Below are 22,571 nucleotides of genomic sequence, written 5' to 3'. Positions count from 1 at the left end.
TAATTCCGCAAAATTCATTCAAGGCACAGTCTCTTTTGACATAAATGCGTTGTCTGTGAGTTTTAAACATTTACAAATTCATCTGCATAAGCTGGTAATCAGTGGCACACTACTTGACTGATTTTCAATATAAAGTAAATATCATATGCTTCTATGTTCAATGCGAACTTTTGTCCATTTAAAGTAAAACAAAATATTACAGCATTTATCACCTTATCTAAACAAAAAGACGCTGCCTCTTATTATCATTCTGCAACGTTTTTGTCAGTGTTGTGTGGTAAACAGCACAAAATATATTCCGGCAATTGTTATTTATAAGGAACCATGTAATAATTTTAACTGTTGACATTGCATTCAAATACTTCTATAAGCGTTTTATTACAAAGACAACAACTACACTGCTATTTCAATTGTCCAGTAATATAAACAAATCAAAGTCAATAATAAGGGGTGAATGAAGTTTGATATGCAAATCTTAAACGAGTATCTTTGTGTGACACATGTGAAACAAATTGTGCTTTTGTTAACTTGATGAACATTATACTTATTCACATGCTAATTTCAAGGAAGCTAAGTCCTGTCAGGTGTACAGTATTAACTGGGTGAAGCTGTTTTTGGGTTTATGGCGTTTAAATATTCCTCCTTTACCAAACGTTTGACTTATATATTTTGTATTTACTCTTGTGAAAAAAGTTATTAAAGATTAAGGATGTTACTTTAAATAGATATTTCTGTTTTCTCAGCACAAAAGATGAAACTTTTTTATCAATTTCACAAAAGAAGTAATACAACCAACAACGTACTTTCGACAAGTACATTTTTCTAAATTCAAGTGAAATATTTTGCCTTGAGCTATGCCATTGTAATAAAGATAATTTCTATTGTCATAGCTAAAACATGCTTGCTTCAAATAATATTTGCGTCTAAAAAGCTGCATTTAAATAGTTCATATATATTGCAAAATTCCTTGCAACTATCCTGATAACTATAGATGAGAATATGTATCAAACATTTCTCTGGAAAAAATAAATTGATCTGAAACAACATATTAGTGTATAAAGAAATATACATATTATGTAAAACATTTTATTGTGTTCATGTTAAATTATGTTAAAGTGTCTAAAGTGTGGCAAACAAGTTTGCAATTAATGCATAAAAGCAGTTCAAAATTAGTCAGATGTAACTGTATTTGAAACAAGATACGTTACACAAATGTATAATTTATCATATACTTATTGGCGAGACATCAGGGAATTAAGCGTAGAAAATAATTATTCTCTTCCAGGAATAAACCATTCTGACAAGACGTTTCTTTCACAGATGATAAATGTTTCCCCAAGTCCTTTATTTAGCATAGAACGTTGTGTAGCAGAACAATTACATACTCGCTTTGATTGAGTCTGCGAGTCTGAGAGATATAATCAAAGTTGAAACTCCCTTCACGCCTCAAGGAACCAGCTAAAGCGGAATTCTATTCAGTAGATAACTGAACGGACCGCAAAGAACGAGAAATCAAACTCTATTATATTAGAGTCATAATAATTATATCTACCCGCTGAACAAATTTAAATCCCCTCAACATTACTCATTTAGATATTGACTAAAGAGTAATACTTTCCGATGTATTCAGTTTTATATTCTGTTGACATGCGTGAGTCAGTAAGAAAGCCTTGAATCTGCAGTTGATACTAAAGCCTACTTAAATGTTTCCAGGGATGTTCATTATTCCAACACCCTTCTGTCGTTCTCTAAATGGTATTTGTGTGAATTTATTTAAAAATCAGGCCAGCAATTTCATTTAATGTTTCCACGAAATACATATATAGAAAATAGACCACGCCCTCTGGCGGCTGTGTTTTTTTTTTTTTTTTTTTTTTTTTGAGGAATCGGAATAATTTGACAATCTTGGTAGATGGTCACACGAGGACCATTTTTGTGAATATACTTCGAAAAGGGCTACACGATTTGTCCGAGAAAGAGTGAATAAAAAAGATTATAATTATATAAAGCTATCGATATCACCTTACATGGCACATGTCTTCCTATTGGTTAAATTTCAAGTATTATTTACTTTTAGAAATATTATATTGTTTTAACTATGTGTGAAATCGTCGTCCAAATGCATGTATGGACTTTTATAACTAATATTAGCGACGACTCTATTCAAACGTTTAAAGATTTCAGAGAGTGAGTTAGCTGGAATTTACGGCGAATCGACACAAAAGTTCATATATCGCCGAAAAGTTGTAATGACAACGTAAATTGCAAAGCATCCCTAAAACTATATATTTAAAAACGTATATAAATATAAATGGTTAAAATTATCAGTGGCAAACAATAATATTGCAAAATATGTGACTAAAATATATGTGCTGTTTAAATGTGATAAATGCCTATCTGCTTTAAAGAGGATTTTTGTTGTTATGACGTCGACTATCCTCATAAGAACACTTCATCCCATCTCAATATATGCTCCTCTCTCTCCTTCCTATATAATACATACTAAGTTCAGAATACGAAAAGCTCATTCGTCCTTTAATCATATATCATTTCGATAACTTAATAAGCTGGAATTATTTCTGGTACGCAATTATATGCAACTCATGGTGCGCCGAGTACAACACCAGCAAAACGTAAAAAATCTAGTCTCCTTCAACATGATACTGAACGAACTCTTAAATTGTCAAGCTATGTAAAGCTGCGTTAACTTAGAAACATCTATTTGTAATATGGGCGATTTCTTCAGGACTTTTTTTTCAGAAAGTTTAGTTGGAGGATAGTACATAAAAAAGAAGACGCTTCAATTCAAGAAGCTTTCCAGATTCTTCAGCATGTCATGTGTAAAGTATCCATGCCCGGGACTTTTACCAAAATGTTTGTTTTTACATCCCCATCAAGCTTTGTTTGGGAGTGGGGAGGACCTACAGAAATGTATATAGGAATCATATTGTCCCATCCGTTCTTTTTAATTACATTCCCGTCCCTGAAAAACCTTGATATTTCCTGTAATAGTTCTGGAACATTTTCATGCATTTGATTGAACTTCACGCTAACCTGTAGCGTTAGTTTACATATAAAGTTCTATAACTCTGTCATTTTATTTTGACAAGTTCACATACAAGTTCCAGTAATTCTAACCTTTGTTTTGACAAAATTATTTCCCTGTGTCACATTGAAAATGGGAGAAAACTGACACGAATGGTCGGCTCCTAGCGTAATCTTCAAATAGTGACACTTCCAACTATCAATGAAATCTTTGAAAAGATCCTTTAGAAGCATAGAACACAACCAGTCAACATAATAGCAGACCGGGTCTGATTAAGTCTGTTAACCATAGGTAATGAAATTTCCAAACCCCCACGCCACCAGTCCTAGCACCGGCTTAAGCGAAATTCTATTATTGTAAAAATGAATGTACTCCACGATCCCAAGTAACAGAAAATAATTTTATGACAACACTGATTCCAAGTACGGGGATACTTTTACAGCCGAAATACGCCACTTAAAGACTGCTGTTGTGATAGTTAATAAAATCCCAAAGGACCAGAAAACGTAACAACATCAAGTCTATTTGCTTTCGATTAAAAGGAGGATTATATGGATTAGCTTTGAATGCAATTAAGGTTCCCAGTCAATGATTGTCTTTCACGTAATGTAGTGCTTTTTCTTGGCAGCATATTTTGACCTTTTATTCTGATTTCTTCTTATTTTGGAATGGGAGTACTTACTAATATGTTATCAAAATCTAGTTCCGGACTACCGCAGTTGTCGGAGTAACAGTTTTGATTGGTTGCTAAAGGTATCTTGAGGTCAGCGCAAATGTTAAAGAAGGTATTTAACATTTCAAAAAAAAAGACCGTTGAATTTGAGTTAACTTATTACACTTACGAAAAAAAGATTTAAGGTTTCTAGCGTTTAAAGCGTTTCAAGAGCTCTGGAAATGAAGTAGAATACCATAAACAGCCTCTACTGAACAACTGTGCAGCTTCACTTCCGTATGTGTGTTCCTGTAAAATGAGTATTCAGTTATTTTGTTGAATTATTTTATTTTGACAATCTGGATTTAAAACCGCTACTTGGTTTCTTGGAGTTGCAAAAGAAGTAACACTAGCTAGTTGGGTAACGATGGCCATATTTATAACATATATGCCTTTATGTATTTGGACCGTTTTGTACTTACCTCAGTCTGGTAGCTGCGTATGAAGCTATTTTTAATCATTGATTACAGGAGTCGGCATATCTTATCATATATTATAACTTACCCATTACAGTTGATACAACATTGCTTCCTGGCATATACAAAATTGTCTGCCATTGCGAATATTTCCTCTTTGAAACCACCTGACGTATATTTGCCATATATTGCAGAAACTATGATGCAGTCTGAACATTGCGAAATAAATATCTTTCCGTTAAAATAAGGCAAGCGTCTGACCACTGTTCAATATTGACCGTTCAATACTTCTGTCTTGTTTCAAAGGCACCTTTAGCGGAAACGATTATTGTTAACCAATGGCAAAAAAGTTAGACAGATGCAGACTTTTAAAATGGTGAAATATTTACATACTATCGCGCCAAGAATGCTGACTTTCATTTTCATTGGAATATGAATACGAATGACAATTGAGATAACTTCGGTCGTTAATTCCGTGCTTAACGGAAGACTTCGACCGTTTCTTGCTTAAATTTAGACAGAATAAGAAATTAAGTAGAATATTAAATCACGCAATCGAAAAAAGTAAATCAAGTTGTACTTTTTATTTAATATGTTATATAAAATGTTAATCTATTTCTGTTTTAATTTCAAGAAAATTGAAAGAGAAATCACGTACTATTTAACTTAGAGACACACATGCTAGTAACAACCAGCAATAACTTTGAGTAGGAAAATCAGTCGAATGAAATAAATTTCCTAAAAGTGTCAATGTGCACCATTAGGATGAATAATGATACCGTTTAGACCATTAGAAAGAATGAATGTAATCATGAATTTTGAGTATGTTCACCAGGCACTTCTATAATTTCATGGTCATATTTGCAACGTAAAGTGCAATACAAACCCGTAATTGTCCTTATTTGACGTCACTGCCACCAATTCTCGGTGTATTATCACACCTATATCGCCGATAAAAGTTGGAGTGCCATTGCGGTTGTTATTCTCAGAAAAACATGTCAATCATTTGGATAAAAAAAACATAACGTGTTCATGGAACAACAAGTAAAATAGCAAACAAATGTCACTTCAGGCACGTAGGTTAATTTAACAGTTACTACTATGGAACATGAGGAACTACAAGAAGTACATTTAAAAAATGGCTAATATATTTAGCAACTGTCGAAAAATGAGTCTCAGAATGGTTGAACTGCTGCGCAACTGCCGGAGTTATCCATAAGTTATAATCCTTTATTGTGTTTTTTCAATGCCCTTTTGCAGTAAACTTGCATTTATTTCTCGGCAGATGCAATAAAAACGCGCCAATCGTTGTTCATCGCATAATATACACATACAACTCTTGACTCCGTTCTTTGTTTAACTGACAATAATTGAGTCATATTAGAATAATTTTTATTCTGACATAGTGGATTGTATGTGTGGGTGTTGGGGGATGGTGAAGGAGTTTTACAAGCACCACGACACTATATCAAGTAATAAGTATCAGACAGTTGAGTAAGGAGACCTTTGAGCGGTTGTGATCCTTGTTTTAGTGAAGGAATGTGGACGGAGGCTTGAGATATAACAAAACCATCAAGATAGACAAATAAACCGATCCTAATAAGACTTGGGGAGAAAAACCCCAGGTGTCCCTCCGTGCATTATTTTATCAAGGGCAGGTACCAGGGTAGAACCATCGACCTTTCGTACGCCAGAAATATTGCGTCCTTGCTTGAATGATGAGACGTCATACAAAACATTAGCTGGTAAACTGGGTCAAATAACAAAAAAAAAATGATTATCTGTAACAGTTCATAAAATGTTTTAATGCGGTTCGATTAGTAGTAAAAATCTAAAGGTTTCTTTGGCTATGCAACACTTTAATAACGGGGGTAAATTGTAACAGTATATGACCTGTATGACATATTACGCTGAAGATGCAGAACTGTTGAATACGAATTATTTGCGTTGTACATTAGAATCGAAATAATAAACATGTTCCAATAATTTTATCAGTTAGATCTAATGAAATATGGGCATGAGTTATGATGCGTAATTATTAAATCACGAGTGCGTAGCATCCGATAAAATATAGGAACAAATTTATTATTCTTAACTTGCTATTTGTTTCCAATTTGAACAAATTTTCTAAAGGCAAAAAGGCGATAAAACATATTTTTATACGTAATAATTTAACAGTAACATTACAAATATGAAACATGTTTGTTATTTAAATGAAAAAGGCTTTCTTTAATTATAAAAAGATCTTATTTGGGTTTGAACGCATTGAAATATCAAAGACGAGCATTGGTGCTAGTTAATATTCATTATATTCATTTTTTTCCAGTTGACAGCTTTTAGAATGCCACGATCGTGCTTTTGGAAACAAAAGAAAAAATAGAATATTTATGTATTCTAACTCAGATAGATTTAATGTGAAATAATTCACCGCCAGTCTATGCAGTTCCCACACCTACTAAGGGATACAATTTGGTATCACCAATCATGGTTTAGAATCGTAAAATTTCTTCAAGAAATTTGGTCAGAATGATAGCCTTGATGAAATTAAGCTCAAGTTTGAACATGGGTCATTTGGGGTCAAAAACTAGGTCGCTATGACAAATCAAAGAAAAACGTTTTGGATGCGATAGAGGCTGTATTTGAGATTGATGAAATTTTGTCAGAATGATTGCCTTGATCAAATCTAGGTCAAGTTCGATTGTAGGTCATCTTGGCTCAAAAACTAGGTCACTAGGTCAAATTGAAGAAAGTACTTGTTTACACTTAAGAGACAACATTTTTGGTCCAATCTTAATGAAAATTGGTCAGAATATTTGTTTCCATGAAATCACTAGGTCAAACATGTTTACACTGTTATGGTGTGTTTCTCAGGTGAGCGACCTAGGGCCATCTTGGCCCTCTTGTTTTAACTATTTTTAAACAGCCATTATTTGTCGAAATATTTTTATGTTCTAAATAATGTTAGGTTATTTAACATTGTTCTGTACAATACAGATATATATTTATTTGGACGAGTACAATATTGAACAAGCCGCTAGGCGAGTCCAATGGGTACGAGTCTAAATATATCTCGTATTGTACAATACAGTGTTAAATAACCTTTTTATTCTATATCTATTTTATTTTAATTTAAATTAAAAATGATTCACTGAATATTGTTTTTCTGCCTTTTCTGATTTCAAGACGTATAATCAAACTCTGTACATAGAGCGCTTACTTCAATCGATTTACATTCGGAACATTTTCACTCGTTTTGGGCTTTATCGTATGTATAACATGGGACTGTTGATCCGTCCAAATACGGAAAAATACAGGGTTTTTTTTTTGTACGCACGTGCGTCCAATACGGTAATATATTGTACAGTCACGTGTTGCAAATAAACGATTGGATAAATAAAATAGATACAGAATAATGATCAATATTTTGCGACTGTTTTGTAGTTATATTGAAATGCTATGCGGAAAGTAAGAATTTTATTTTATCCGTTTTCATTTATAATATGGTACTTATATACTAAAACTATGCTCTAAAATTGTTCAAATTTCAGTAAAAAAAAGTGATTTATTGAATTAATTTAAAGTTAATGTTACCATGGAAACGAATCCCGTAAACTATATATCTTAATGTAAAATTCAAAGGCGTTGACACTGGTCTATTTAAGGATCACAGCTTCAAAAATGTATCTGCATTTCAACACGGTTCATGAGAATAATAATTACAAGAACAATGATTTTTCCATAACAATGTCAGACGAGTGGCACTGTTTAATAGCCAGGGAGCCAAAAGTGCGAAAAGTGTCTAGAAATGGAATCTAGTAGTCCGGTCATGCTATAGTCGGTTTCTATACATATTATGAAAGTACAATGTTTTGCGAATTAGAACAAAATGGGCCTTCAAAACGAAAGCTCTTGCGAAATGTATGAGTTATTAGGGGAGATAACGCTGTATAGTTGCAGTTCTTTTTTAGTTTTGAATTGTCATTTTATTGACAAAACATTACAACATTATCCTGAAATCATTTCAAATATGTACTGTTCAACATTGGTACTGAGTATAAGGCACATGTTTTATAACTATGTAAAATGTACTTATTTGGGAAACATTTTAATATAAATTTGACACTCTCGATACAACGGAATGACATGAATAATGTATATGTATTCATAAAGACATAACCTTTAAAAAGCTCTTATTTCTCAAAATCATTTGTTATCACCGCTACCAAAGAGTCCGTTGAAAAAGATATTTGTCTAGAAGTATATTATGCTTTGAAATTTGTTTAAATAAATGCAAATAACACGAACATTTTACTTACTTTAGAAATAAAATGTTTGAAGATATACTGAACGAGACAAATAGTTCTGTTTAATATTTTTCTAAGAAATTACGATAAAATGCAAGATAAAAGACACTTTAAACATCTCTGTTGCAATGTTTTTTTAAACGCTAGAAATAAATAGGGTACCATGTAAAGTGTTTGGTATTCTGATAATAATATTACCGCAATATTCCATGTTGGCCATTAACAGAATGGCACTGAAACCGTAGAAAAACTCGTTATCATACATAGTTATTTTAAAATGAGAGAAAATACGTTACTATGGAAACACGAGCCCCGCGACATATACATTTTAAGCTTATACTTAACAGAGGGACAGAGATAAACGAACTTGTGATTGTAGCAGCTAAAACATTCAATTACACGAAATACAATAAATTGCTACGGTTCAACTAATTTGAATTTAACCTGGTAACAAGATATTCTACATTTATTTGGATAATGTAGAATAAAGCCTTAATTGGGCAGATGCCTAATGAATAAGTAAATACATTAAATAGCAGCGCTCATTTACATTTTCCGAAGTAAGTTTCTAAGAATATTCTACAGTTCTAACTTAAGGATATAGCATGAATGTACAGAACAACTTTAACAAAAGTTGCATTATCTTAGCATGATTATGTGGATTATGATTGATCCCGTAAAACAATTAAGTTGTGATATTATTTAAATTCTATGCAATTTGCTAATGCGTTTTTGGACCTCATAAATATGCTTTATCTAGCGTCAGACAGTTTTTATCCTTAGATCAAAGTCTGCCATTATCTCAATCTCCCATAGTTATCAGACGTTTTGCATATCTATGCGCAATGATACAGCCACTAAGATAGAATACTAAACACCAAAAATGATTCACTATTTACTTTCATTAGGTAATAAATGTAATATGATGTTTCCTTTCAAGAAAATCTGCAGATATGAATTCCCAGTCAAATTGTTTGTTTTGAAACGCCTTACAAAACAACCGTCAATATAATCTTTCAAAAGTGCAATTTTGTTTAATTATCACAGCACAGCAAAATGAATTCAAGGGGGAATTCAAAGCAAATACTTTTGAGACATGTTTCATGAATGCTTTGGATCTCATGCATAATATATGATTGAGTTCGTTTATGTGATATTTTTAGAAGCATTTTATTATCTTAATTACAAACCAATCTGTTATTTCATCTTACGAGTGTTATTTTATATAAACGTAACATTGAATTGGGACACAAAGGACGATATTCGTTTAATCACAGCAAATTGTTTTTCTGAATTTTGTCTCCAATATCAGTTTAAAGAATTACACCAAACTATCTTAAAACTGAATCATTTTGATCAAGTCCATTAGGTTTTTGCTTAAACCACTCTGTGAAGAGTGCAAAAGTGTCATACTATTCCGAAAATAAATGAGAAGCTTTAGAAATGTTTTAGACAGAAACAATTTTCGCGTCCGCCATTAAAAATATTCCTCAAGCAAAGAATCACATTTTTAGAGTATTGCTATCCATGACCTAATTGCAGCAAAGTAGTCTGTCTTTTGTAGACTGTTGAGATAAAACGGTCAAAATTCAGATCTTGTTTTATGACCGAACATGCAACAATTTCATTTATGTCGTGTTGGGTTACCTGTGGTTTTCCACTTTAAAACTTTCTATTTTGTTATCGCTGCAGCGTCGTTTGTGTCGTGTGACACCTGTACAAAGTCTCACGGGATTCTACATCGGGATTGTTATATTTCGATCTCTTGAGACCGTTTAGCATGACATTTATGTTGTGTTAATGTAGATTCTACTTTTAGATTTTTAGATTGAACATTTTGGCTTGTGTGTTTTAGTACTTCCGAATATAACGGTGCTGTGATCTTTGCACTTTAATGTAGATTATACTTTTAGTTTTTTAGATTGAACATTTTGGCTTGTGTGTTTTTAGTACTTACGAATATAACGGTGCTGTGACCTACTGACCTGGCTAATACGCTGTGCACATCGTCTCATCGCCAACTACCTGTATGCTATGTCAATACCAAGAACGGTTATTAAGTTTTTTCTAAGGAGTCCGACACAGGCAAAACCACTTAATACGTATAAAAAGACATTGACATTGGTTCATTTATTTTGATTGATCGAGTACCGTCGGAATAAATGAAGTGTATTAAGGTTGACCGTACAGTATCTAGCAAGTTGGATACAAAAGTAGTTTAAAATATAAAGGCCCTAGAATAACAATATTATCGAATAATGCAATGTCGTAGGTTTCATTTACCTCCTTAATTTAATGTAAGAATCACGTTAAAACATTTTTCATCCATATTGCAGAAAACTGTATGTACATTTTATTTAGTATTTTGTATTTTAATGTCTAACTTATAGAATAGAAAATAATTACTTCAAAGTCTTGAGATGATTCTGCTTATGCAAATTTATCACGTGTAAGACTGTCAGTATTTTAACATTGCAATAATTAAGAAATAATAAGTTCCCAAGTGTGGTTTATCGTAAAATAACCCGTGTTATTTATTCGATCGATTCTAACACGAGATACTTGAAACAACAGTGTTAGAAAAAAAATGGTTACTACTTTTTACGACATGAACTACATTTCGTGCTACGCACATGGATTTGGCTGTTGAAATTTCCTCCATGTATTCTCTCCATTGCTTAAGGATTGCAGCAAATATTGTGTAACATGGCCATCAAACATTTCACCAATTACCCTCAAGTCCTCCAAACCACGGCAAATCTTGCAGATTGTTCCCATACGCAACAGATTAATTGTTTGTGACATTTTTCAGCCAAACTTTGTTGTTGATGTTGTACGCGGATTCCACAATTTTTACGCTTGTATTTTCAAACGTCACGTGACTTTCATTCATAAAAAGAATTGCACGCGGGAGTTCAGCTAAAACAATCCTTTGCACGCGCATGGGTTATTGCAAAATTACCGTGGAATTTTTTCTTCTATGTGTATGAAGGTTATTTGCTGGTCGTGTTATAATTAATATTCATTCTTGTACGTTTAGTGTGCATAGCTCTTCTATGGCACTTATTGGGCAAATACTTCACCGGAAAAGCTACTTTTATTATGTAAAGTGCTAGTATTGTTAACAAAGGAAATGAAACCATAACGTTTGACTTTGTGTGTTCAGTTACCACAGATAGGTAAACAAACTCATTCTTATCATTTTTTTAAATTTTTGTTCTATCGACATTACAACCCAAAACATATATATAGCTCTTATGTTATTTCTGTTATTCTAGTACAAAATATCTATCTATTTCCTGTCATTTAGTCATATTTCATGTCTTTTCCCCAACTAACTAATCTACCATACTTACTTATTCCCCCCTTGTTCACCAAATGCCGGAGGACATGAATATCCAAATTCTGTAAATATGGAGGGTAAAAAATCACAGCATGGATTGTTGGTAGACTGATACGGGGTGTATTTAAATCAGGCAAGAGCCTGATACCAATTTCCTCGACAGCGTACATCCCGTATGTGATGATCAACAAACCATGTAACTATTGTTATGTTTTTGCTATTATATAAATATTGTTAAACTAAACCCGACGTGAATGAAACGGCATGGTGTTGCCGTCTATATTCCGCAAGTAATACATTAGAAACGTAAATAAATAGTGTGTTTTAACCTAACCCCGTGTGGGTGAAATTCACACCTACAAAAGAATCTTCTGTATTGAATTCATCAAATAGAAGCAGTAAATAGTGGTATGTCCCAAGGGTTTCTGAATAATCTGTCACGCTGTCTCACTGCACACAAACTTCGCTGCTTGTGAAAAACCAGTCGATATGTTATCATTGTACAAAAAGAATGAGTTGTCGTCTTTCTAAGATTTCAAAGATTCGGTATCTTGGAAAGGTCAACACATATATATGCTTCAGGTTATATCAACTACGTCAAAGAAAAACACTTTTAACAACACTCGTAATATCAAAGCTTAACATTTAACAGACCATTATATATAATCTTTGGCATTCGTTCTCTTTACTTTGCTAAACAATCTATAAGGATTCTGGTCATATTAAAATTATTGTAGATTGTAGTAAGTGCATGGTCAGAAGAATAAGATCGATAGTCTAGTATAAAAATAAGTTTTAATGTGAGTTTCAGCATGTATCCTAATCAAATATTGCCTGACACTGATCGACACATGTTTAGTATGCAGCAAGATCATTTATAAATGAAGCGACCACGGATTATAAGTGCATTAGTTATTGAAGACCACTTTAACTTTGCTCATTTTGTTAAGTTTTGCATTTATTTACTTACGTGTAAATGGAATTAATTCTAACTTAAATAAAAACATATGTCTTTGTACTTCAAAATTTCAGTATCGTTCTCTGTATCATTTAATTGTCAAAATGGCAACACCCATGCATCTTTTATACAATGTAACATTTTTAACAGAAACCTAATATCGGATGTATCCAGTATGATTGCTAGTTCTGAAGCATCTACTTTGAAACCTTCGATTTTTTTATAAAAAGTTTCAGCATTTTCTATTTTTAACAATTTACTCTGTGCCTGCTTATGCAGAAAAACAGTAAACTTTAAAAATGACCATTATGTATTCATAATTTAAGTTCTCAATGTCGATTGACCAGTTTAACGACAGCAACGTAACAGACGGTAATCTTCAAATTGATTGAATATATCTAATAATCGCAACAATATTATCCAGATTTTATGTCATCATCCGAAATTACGCAAATTCTTTCACACTGTTTCTACATTTTCTTTTAAGTATGTTCGTTTAACATTTGTACATTAATGTAAAGCACGTAGTTTAATTAAATAATAATTAAAGATAATGTTGAAAATCTTAATAAAGTGTATTTTGGCTGTCCAGATACGACAACAAACTATGTATGTAGAGCTGCACATCAAATATTTGCATAATATTATCAACTGCTTTAGTAAATCAACGTTATTTCAATATCGATAAGTACCGAATACTAGTTGTCGTTTATTTGAAAAATGCACTATTATAATGAACATTTATTAATCAACTTGTTTGTTGTGGTATCGTTTCTTTGAAATTGGCATATTAAATCGATTTGTAGGTACTTATCAATTTTCGTAAGATAATGATATAAAGTAATACTAAGTATGTTTTCATATAAGTATATGAAACGAAGAGCTTTTGTAACAATAGAAAAGTTTATTCGCTAACAAATGTAGATTTATTGCAACTTCATTTGATTTAACGAATACTTATGGTTATTACCACAGGGTGTCTTTCTCATCATATAAACATTAGTTAAAATTTCTACAAGAAATAAGGTTAAATGTTAATATGTGCGCAGCTGTTGAATTTTGCGATAATTCCCTTGAGGAAAATTCTTGAAGTAATTAGATATTCTTCAGTAATTAGATATTCATTCATTTGATATTGCAACAGACACATAAAGCGAAAGATGTATTCCAGAATAAGTCTGGCTTCATATTGTATCGACAGTGATACTTTGAAATGAAAACAAAAACACACTGCCTTATGTATTTTATTTGTACCTTTATTTGTGTACATTTGCTTTCAAAGCATAGCCAAATTCGAGCATTGCCGCTACAATTCAGAATGAAAAGTTTCGATTATGTTTCCTTACATTACAGAGATATATTATAATTTTTCCAAAATGTCATGAAAATATCTTATGTCACGACAATTATTTTACAGATGAAAGTGAGTTTCTTTTGAACTGAAAATTACATCAGAATAGCGACATAACTGTATAACCTTTCCTTACAGGCCATCAGATTCCCAACAAAATTACCTTTAATATAAGACTATTGGTTAACGAAAGCAGCTTCTTTAATTTACCAAGAGTTGTAAACTTTGTGTGGCACTCTCGGAATACTATGCTAATGTTAAGCACAAAATACGGAAAATCAAACATGACCAAATAAAGATGAATTAATGCAAAACAGTACTTGTTTTATTCAATCAATTACACAAATGATAATCATTTATAGTATTTATCGTTGCACCTGTATGCCACCTGTTAAAGGAACACTGAATTGAATTATCTGTATGGTTAAAATCTTGGTGATAAGTCATTCTATAAAAATGTCATTGGCCCAGGTAAATATATGCCATTGAGAGTTTTTTTTTCTAGTGTTTTATGATATGTGTTATCAGCTTTTTTAAATAAAAAGAAAAACAATATTTGCAACCAGGAAACACACCAGATGCCTTATCTGATGTGCAATTATTCAAAAATTTCTTAGAGTGGTGGGGGAGGGTATCCCCCGACCTCTAAATTAGGACAGGAATAACCCCCTCCCACACCCTCCTCCGCTCGCCGCATTGCGGCTCGAAGTGCCCTATTTACCTTTACCCTGCCCTTTTCAAATCCTAGCTGGAACACTGGTTATGGTAAATATAACATTTTATCTAAATTTCCTATTAAACAGTGAGTCTGAATTTATTTAAGTCAATGGGGATACCGTTTTGGACCGGAAGTGACACCCCTGACGATTTTTTCGTGACATCTTCCGCCGATTCGGTGAGTAAATCTTGATTTTTCTTTGTTATGTAAGGCGTTTGAAAAAAATTCTTGCTGGCCAAAGTACCCGGTCTTGCCTCTAGTTGTAGGCCTTAGTTCATTTTTCTGCCGAACACCTACAGTTAAGGAGGAGAATCGCTTCAAATACGGGTTTGGTTCCTGCACCTCTGACGCAATTTCTATAATGATTTACTTTTCTGCCGACTTGCCTCGTTTACTGATAATTGGTAGTGTCCGCTTGATTATATATTTATTTATATGTATGTATTTTGACAAATATTTGGGATGCTGTCATATTTAGGGGCAAAACGGAAGGAGGTACTGCGAAGATACCCCTGACGGTTGCTGTCTGGGACGCATACCCCGCACGATTTATTATATGTTATATGACAAATTCAATGTTCGTCTACCTTATTTGCTTAATTAATACACGTGAATGATGAAGATACTATGGGTTATATTAATAATAGTCTGAATATGTACTATTGTAAGAACGTAATCCCAAGTTTCAATAGAGTTTGTAATGTATACTATTGATTTTCTGACCAGCGTCTCATTGCAGGAATAATAAGCGTATGTGCCCATACTACGTGACTTTGACGTCCTTGTTTTGGCTAATTGACAACAACTTCGTCTATTCAAAACTTTAAAGCAATGTAAGTTCTTTACCCCTTAGTCCAATTTACTCAAATATAGCGCAGGCTAAGGCAAAAAGTGTTTTCTACACACTGAAGTAAAAGGTTTTATGAATAGACGAGCAGTTTTGGTCTGAAAACGGGAAAACTGTTCTCTTTTGAAAAAAAAAAATAGCATGCTAAGATGGCAAGCAATTGTTCCTTTTGACAGAAAAATGGATCAATGTGGACACCATGGGTGTTCTGCGTCTTTGGGATCCACAGGAACTTATTTATGAATCTTTAGGAGACATTAGATGGAAATAATTCGGCAGAATTAATAGAAAAATGCGGGAAATGCAGAATAGGCCTGTGCTAAGACGGCAAGCCCGCTAAAAAGGCAAGCAATTTTTTACTTTGTCGTCTGATGAGTCGCACTTCTCAGCAAACAGTCATTCGATGTTCTCCAAAAGCAGATCATTCTACTTCTAACCATAACAGCATCAATTTTCAAAGACTACAGATTATCTTATACTTTTAGAAATTCATGTGCCACAGTTTTCTTGCGAGTTACTTTCTGACTTTGCCCTTCGGAAAATATAAAATTCACAGACGAGCACATCAAAATTAAACCTAACCAGGTCACTATCACAGTCGAAATGTATCAATTCCTTAAAGAAGTTGATCATTCGAAAGCATTCAGATGATGAAAAATGCAACACTGCTCACGCCTTATAGCACCTGCTTCTACAGTATACAATTTTAAAAACTAGGTGTCGAATTCGATGATCACATAGGACCAGAAAGTATAAAACTTTAATGTAGTCAAACGATATCAACACCTGCTGTTAAAAAGAAAATATTTTTCTGAAAGAAGGGAATTCTTGAAAAGCACTGCACGCAAACAATTGAACAGATTATCTTAAGTCGGAACAGCTGTAGGGTAAATGTGCACCTTCCCGAATACATCCCAAATTGTAGAACCACCTACTGATGAAGTAATGCATTGTATGTATGTTTGATATATTTCAGTACGATGGCTTTAGCAGAGGAAGAACATACTTTTGCATATGTGTTCTGAATGAACGGGAGCATACCATCATAGCAGGACGCATATCATCATCATGAACTTCCATGAAGTAACACACAGCGGGGCACTACTGTTCAAGTGTTGCAATTACTATTCAACGACTCCTACATAAGTATAGGTACAGCGTTCTGTAGGTATTTGCTCATTTAAGATTCTTGATAATTTTTCCCTATAAAAATTTCGCCATCTGTTTGCATCTAATTTTATGTTTCAAGCCGATAAAAAGTTATTATCGGGTTCCGAATGATAAGAAAAAGAAGCTCTAATATTGTACTCTTAGCACGTCAATATCTAAATAAAATCTTTATAAGGCAATGGCGCCGTTGTGCTTTTTGTAACATGAAAAATCTGTGCTTTTTTATTTGTTTCATACAAGCGCGCTTTCAACCCCTCCCTTCAAAACACGTATATTTTAATGTTAATTTATAGGTGCACCTTCTTTCGGAAGAGTTTAGTACAAGAAACTTGTAGCATGAGGCAAGAAAACAAACATGGAAAGCAATTATCATGTGACATGTGTGGCCATAAGACTCCAAGAATGACTGATTTAAGGAAAAACAGCGCGTCACTCTAAGAAGAGTAAATTCTATGCAGATAGTTTGGCGGAAAATAGGGTGTTCAGTTGGAAAAAAGAGGCGTTGATACATTAAAACAGCTTGCCATATATAATTTTTATTGTATGTGTGCTTTGAAAACAGTAAAAGTGTCATGGACATATTATTAATACTCAGTAACTGGAGCAACAATATATTCATTTTGGAATGCACAGTTGTATACTTTATACAATATGAAAATACGGAGCGTCCTAGAATTGGTCTGTTCTGTATATTTTGAGAATTCCTGTAATGTCCGTAAATTTTTTGATTTTACTGAACAAATCTCGAATGGCGCAAAGGATGTTTAAATTACACCTAAATAGATTATGACAAAAGTCGTGAATACAGAACAGATTAACAGAATGCAGAATACAGTGCAGTAGAAATGATCTATGAATTTTTAGAATTCTATATGTCAGCTATCATTTGGACTCTTAAAATACGCATGACAATTTCATCTAGTCTTCCTGCCTTGACGTTTGAAACATCCAAATGAATGACTTGTATGTGTGTTGATTTAATTGGCACAAATCATGAAGAACGCATGCCTTTATCAGTTTAGTTTGTAATTGATAAATTTAATAAAAAAGAATAAAAAGAACAGTTATGGAGTTTCGATGCAAATACAAATTTTACAGGTGTCCAGAAAGTTCGTTCATATTTTTCGAGATCCAGAAAATTATGGTGGTCTTTCAAAAATGTCTTCTCTTTAAAATCAGAAAACGTAAGATATAAACACTTGAAGATTTTGGCTAATAAAACTTCTGTCAAGCCAGCTAAAAGGACTCCTTGAAATAATTATTATATCAGTACTCCAAAGACTTTTCACCGGCCTATATACCGGATATCATTTTTCAGCAAATATTTTGTGCTGCATTATATAAAACGACAAAAATTGTTATTAAATGTGTTCAACTTTATATTATATTTTGTAAGTTCTTCTTTTTAACTTAAAAGTAGATTTATTAGACTTTTCCGGCATTACCTTTCTGATCTATGATACAGTCAAATATTTGCACAATTGAATATTTTGTACAAAAAGGCATTAAAGGCGTGAAATATATAAAAGCCACGAAGCACGATGATACAAGAAAATTGTAGCATGAAATACATGAAAAATGTTATTTTGACAGAATCTCTGAACAACCGTTGAGTTTCTGCATTACCAATTTTAATGACCACCGTAATTCAATCGAGTTCCATTATACCACTGCCAACCCTGTTTGTCGGCAACATTTTGCTTTTGTTTCTCCAGCCGTGTACTCATCTCAAATTCAACGCATCGCATGCTATAGCGTTTCTGTCAGATTACATCTTGGCATCCGCCCTGGGTCGTCAAGTTCATGATCCCTGAAAACATATTGACATGCTGTTACATGTTACATGACGACTACGTGTGAATCTGTTAGGCTCGTCTTTAAAAAAAAAAAAAAACAACAAAAAAAAAACATAAAGCATAGACTCGCCCTGTATATTTTCTTTAAGTCCTAAATATATTCACTATTTATCATCAGGGTACTATTTCGCCCACAATAATAGCATTTATCATATGGATGAAATTAAGGACTATGTTATTTTGACAATGTAAAATTCCTATGTGAAACTGAGATTATCGTAACAACACGAGAAATGCGCGGGGATCAAATAAAAGCTAATAATAATGAAACAATGCATCTCCGAGTAAATTATAAAATATCAATGACACTCAAAAGCATGTCCCAACAGTGCACTGGAAGAAAATGCATAGAAATTTTCGGGGTAGGTATTTGGTACCGTAAGTCTCTCATATGTATACAATATATATATTCATCAATCAAGGATATGTCAGTGTAAATGAGCTGAGCGTAAGTTTTCTAAGAAAACGTCGTTAAACTGTGTTACACAAATCACACGTGCACCGATTTTTTTACAAAAATATGTCCGCCATGTTTACTTCAGTGAACGAAATAAAATGAGTATTTTACCTTAGAATTCCTTATTGTATATTGCGATTCACTCTCTAATCTAAATAAAGCATCACTTTTTTATAACATCCCACTGTCCGATCTTTCTGATCACTTAACGATCACTCACGATTACAAAATAAAACCAGTGTGTCATCAAAATTATCACTTTACACGGCTTCATGAAGATCACGGCCTACTAACATTAAATTTGTAAACATGCGCCAACCAAACAAATGATGAAAGATCGGGACTTTTTCAAAGATATGTTTTATTTCCAGTAATTTTCTGATATTCTAATGTTTAAGCAACCGAATTGTATGCACAGAAATAACGAAGAACTTATGCAATACAGCTTTTAGTTTAAAATTTGGACCTATCTTTTTCCATCCCAACAACATACATGTTTGTGTCACAAATCCGGCTTGTCCTCGAAATCAGTGTCAAAGGTTACTAGAATATAAATACAATAAATAAACAATCGCTTACTGTGTTTCTGTAAGTCCCATAAGATGAAACGGCTCGTGTTTATACATTCATATGTATTCCATATCGGGAACATTGACAATCACAGATCGATCTTTTCCACGATCATGTAAACATTTACTTTTATTCCTTTATTTACATTTCAAGCATGGCGATTCATATATACGTTCAAGAACGTAAATTTCGTGCTTTCCGACCCTCATGGTGTGTAAACTTTTGTAATTGAAAGTATGGTGTATTCGACAAACCATTTGTAATTTCTGACGGTAAATACCATTGAGAGTATCATTATGTTAACGAAATTTAAATGAATATATAAGTTTGATACTTGCAAAAGAAAAACGTGGACATAATTGTTCAATTCACAGGGTATGAAAATCAGCGTGAATATTTCATAATGGTAAATAATTAAACGTTACTTCTATACATGCCTCCATGACCGGATGGCCAAGGTCGCTTAGTTCGAATTCCTTGCAACCGACGTGGGATCGAAACCCTACTTGAGGTGTAAAATTCTTCACGTAAGGAAGCCACCAGCTGACTTATCGAAGGTCGGTGTCTCTATTTAGGTACTCGCCTGAGCCCGAAAAAAAATTATGGAGGGGTACCTAGAGTCTTTCCCTACCAATAAAACCTGGGAAAAGTAAATTGTGTCGTTTCGGTGTTACTCTATACCCAACAAAATAAAATAGATAAACATTATTCCCGTTTTTGTTTGTTTGTTTTGTTTGTTTATATTTTTATATAAATGAATATGCAAAAGGGTATTTGTTTGTTTCAGTGTAACGTCAAAATATAATATTACAATTATATATCAATAGTGAACGCCACATACATATAATATTTTCACGAGGGGTTAATGCTTTGATGTTACATGTGAAACATATCCGTTCTGTATAAAGGTAAAAGTCTTGTTTATTATAGTGTCACCACTATTGAAACGGTCAGCCAATTTGGCTTATGAGACACCTTTATTGTGCTTGACAATTACCTCCCAACTTCTACCACTATGCCAGGCGCCATCCGGATAGAAGTCAACTAGCTCGCGGCTGACGAACCGGCCTTTTCGGAACGATTCCCATGATCCCAGTGCAAATTCATCCACGCTAAACAATACGAACGATAGGTTTGCTTTCTCACTCTCTAACATTTCCGAAACGATCTATTCGATTTTTATCGTAGAGTTCTAGTTTATTTATCACCTTTAATTAAAATGTAAAGAAAGCTAGAAAGAAAAAATTATTTTTATATGAATTTGAAAGTTACATTTAGCTTTTCATAACGCTGAAAGAATTTTTAAAATCGGACAACTATTGAAAAAGATATGGCAATTTGAAATTCAGGAAAATGACTGATAACGGAGGCAGACATTTAAGTGTGTTTATGAAGTCATTTACACACTGCTGAATAATTTATTTAGCAAATAACCTTTAAAAAAGACTAATTTTCTTATGTCTCTTGAGTCTAAGGTGTAAAACATGATATTTTCCTTCATTATAGCTGGAAAAAGTAGAGAAATGATTTTACAGTTATAAGTAAATGCTGTTCAAATGTGTATCTAATAAATCCGTCATTTTGTTTTTTGTTGCCGTGGAAACATAATGGGCGCCAATTTGACCATACATTTAAATGCTCATAACTTTATCATTTTTAGTCCGATTTTGAATTTTCTTTCAATTCTTTAAATGATTTTCTAAGAAATCCCAGCTGACAAAATTAACATTAGAACAACGTTGCCTTTCCCTTTAAAGCAAAAGTCTTTAATATAATTTTAAACTTAAACTTTGAAGTTTAGTAGGTTGTAGCATTCTCTAGGTCAAGCGTATTTTTATTACCGTGATATTCCGTCTGTTGTCAGTAATTATTTACACAAATGTATTGTAAAAATGCTTTTTTAACCAAAGTGGAAAATTCAACTTGAAAATACAGCTTTCTAAAAGGCCAGTTAGAATTATCGATGTCATTTGTCAGACATACGCTTGTAAATAAATAATAGTATTACAAAATTTATAATGCTATTTCTTTTGGTGTCCTTTTAATCTGAGCAGTACACTCCCTGTAAATGCGCACTACGTAAGCGCTCGGGCCCTTCTCGCACACCATACCTATAGCTCGGACTTCTTTAATGTGTAAAGGCATGTGCACAAAAATGACAAATTTTATCGACACCTGGTTAATTGTAATGTGTTTTTTAGAAAAGTAATTAATGGAAATAGAAAAATAGCTCTCAGCTCATTTACACGGATAGTTCAGGTTTATCATGTATGTTTTACTTTTTCGCATTTATGCTTGATGATATAGAATACTTACCCCGAAAATTGTGACCCTAACATACTGACAACTTTTCCCACTTTAGTCTTTTAATTAAAGTAAGTGTTCACCACTGCATGGTTTTAATGTATTGTCACTTTGGAATAAAATTTGTTTTACAGTAACTTCGAAATTCCTCAGAAATAATATCATGTACCCCACCCACCTAATTCAGAATTTCAAAATAGCATAGGCCTTAATGTAAGTTGGTATTGCACACAAGTGGCGGTATGTATATAATATATACATAATTGTGCATCAAAACAATATGCTTTTAACGATGATGCTATAAATGTCATCAAAATAAATAGATAAAAATAGATGCATACCTTCAATTGCATGAGGCGTTATCCTCAAAATGAGAATCTTCAGTGTTACGAACGTCCCTTTTTTGGTGTCTGTGAGGAGGTGCATGGCCCAATCATATTGTAAACCTATTTTCTTAAAGTTGTGTACTGAAACGACATGAAAAGATGTACATGTGTATGTTTTATATATATCTAACAA

This window comes from Mercenaria mercenaria, chromosome 9, assembly GCF_021730395.1.
Source record: "Mercenaria mercenaria strain notata chromosome 9, MADL_Memer_1, whole genome shotgun sequence".
NCBI classification, from domain to species: domain Eukaryota; kingdom Metazoa; phylum Mollusca; class Bivalvia; order Venerida; family Veneridae; genus Mercenaria; species Mercenaria mercenaria.
This window is presented reverse-complemented; position numbering follows the sequence as displayed.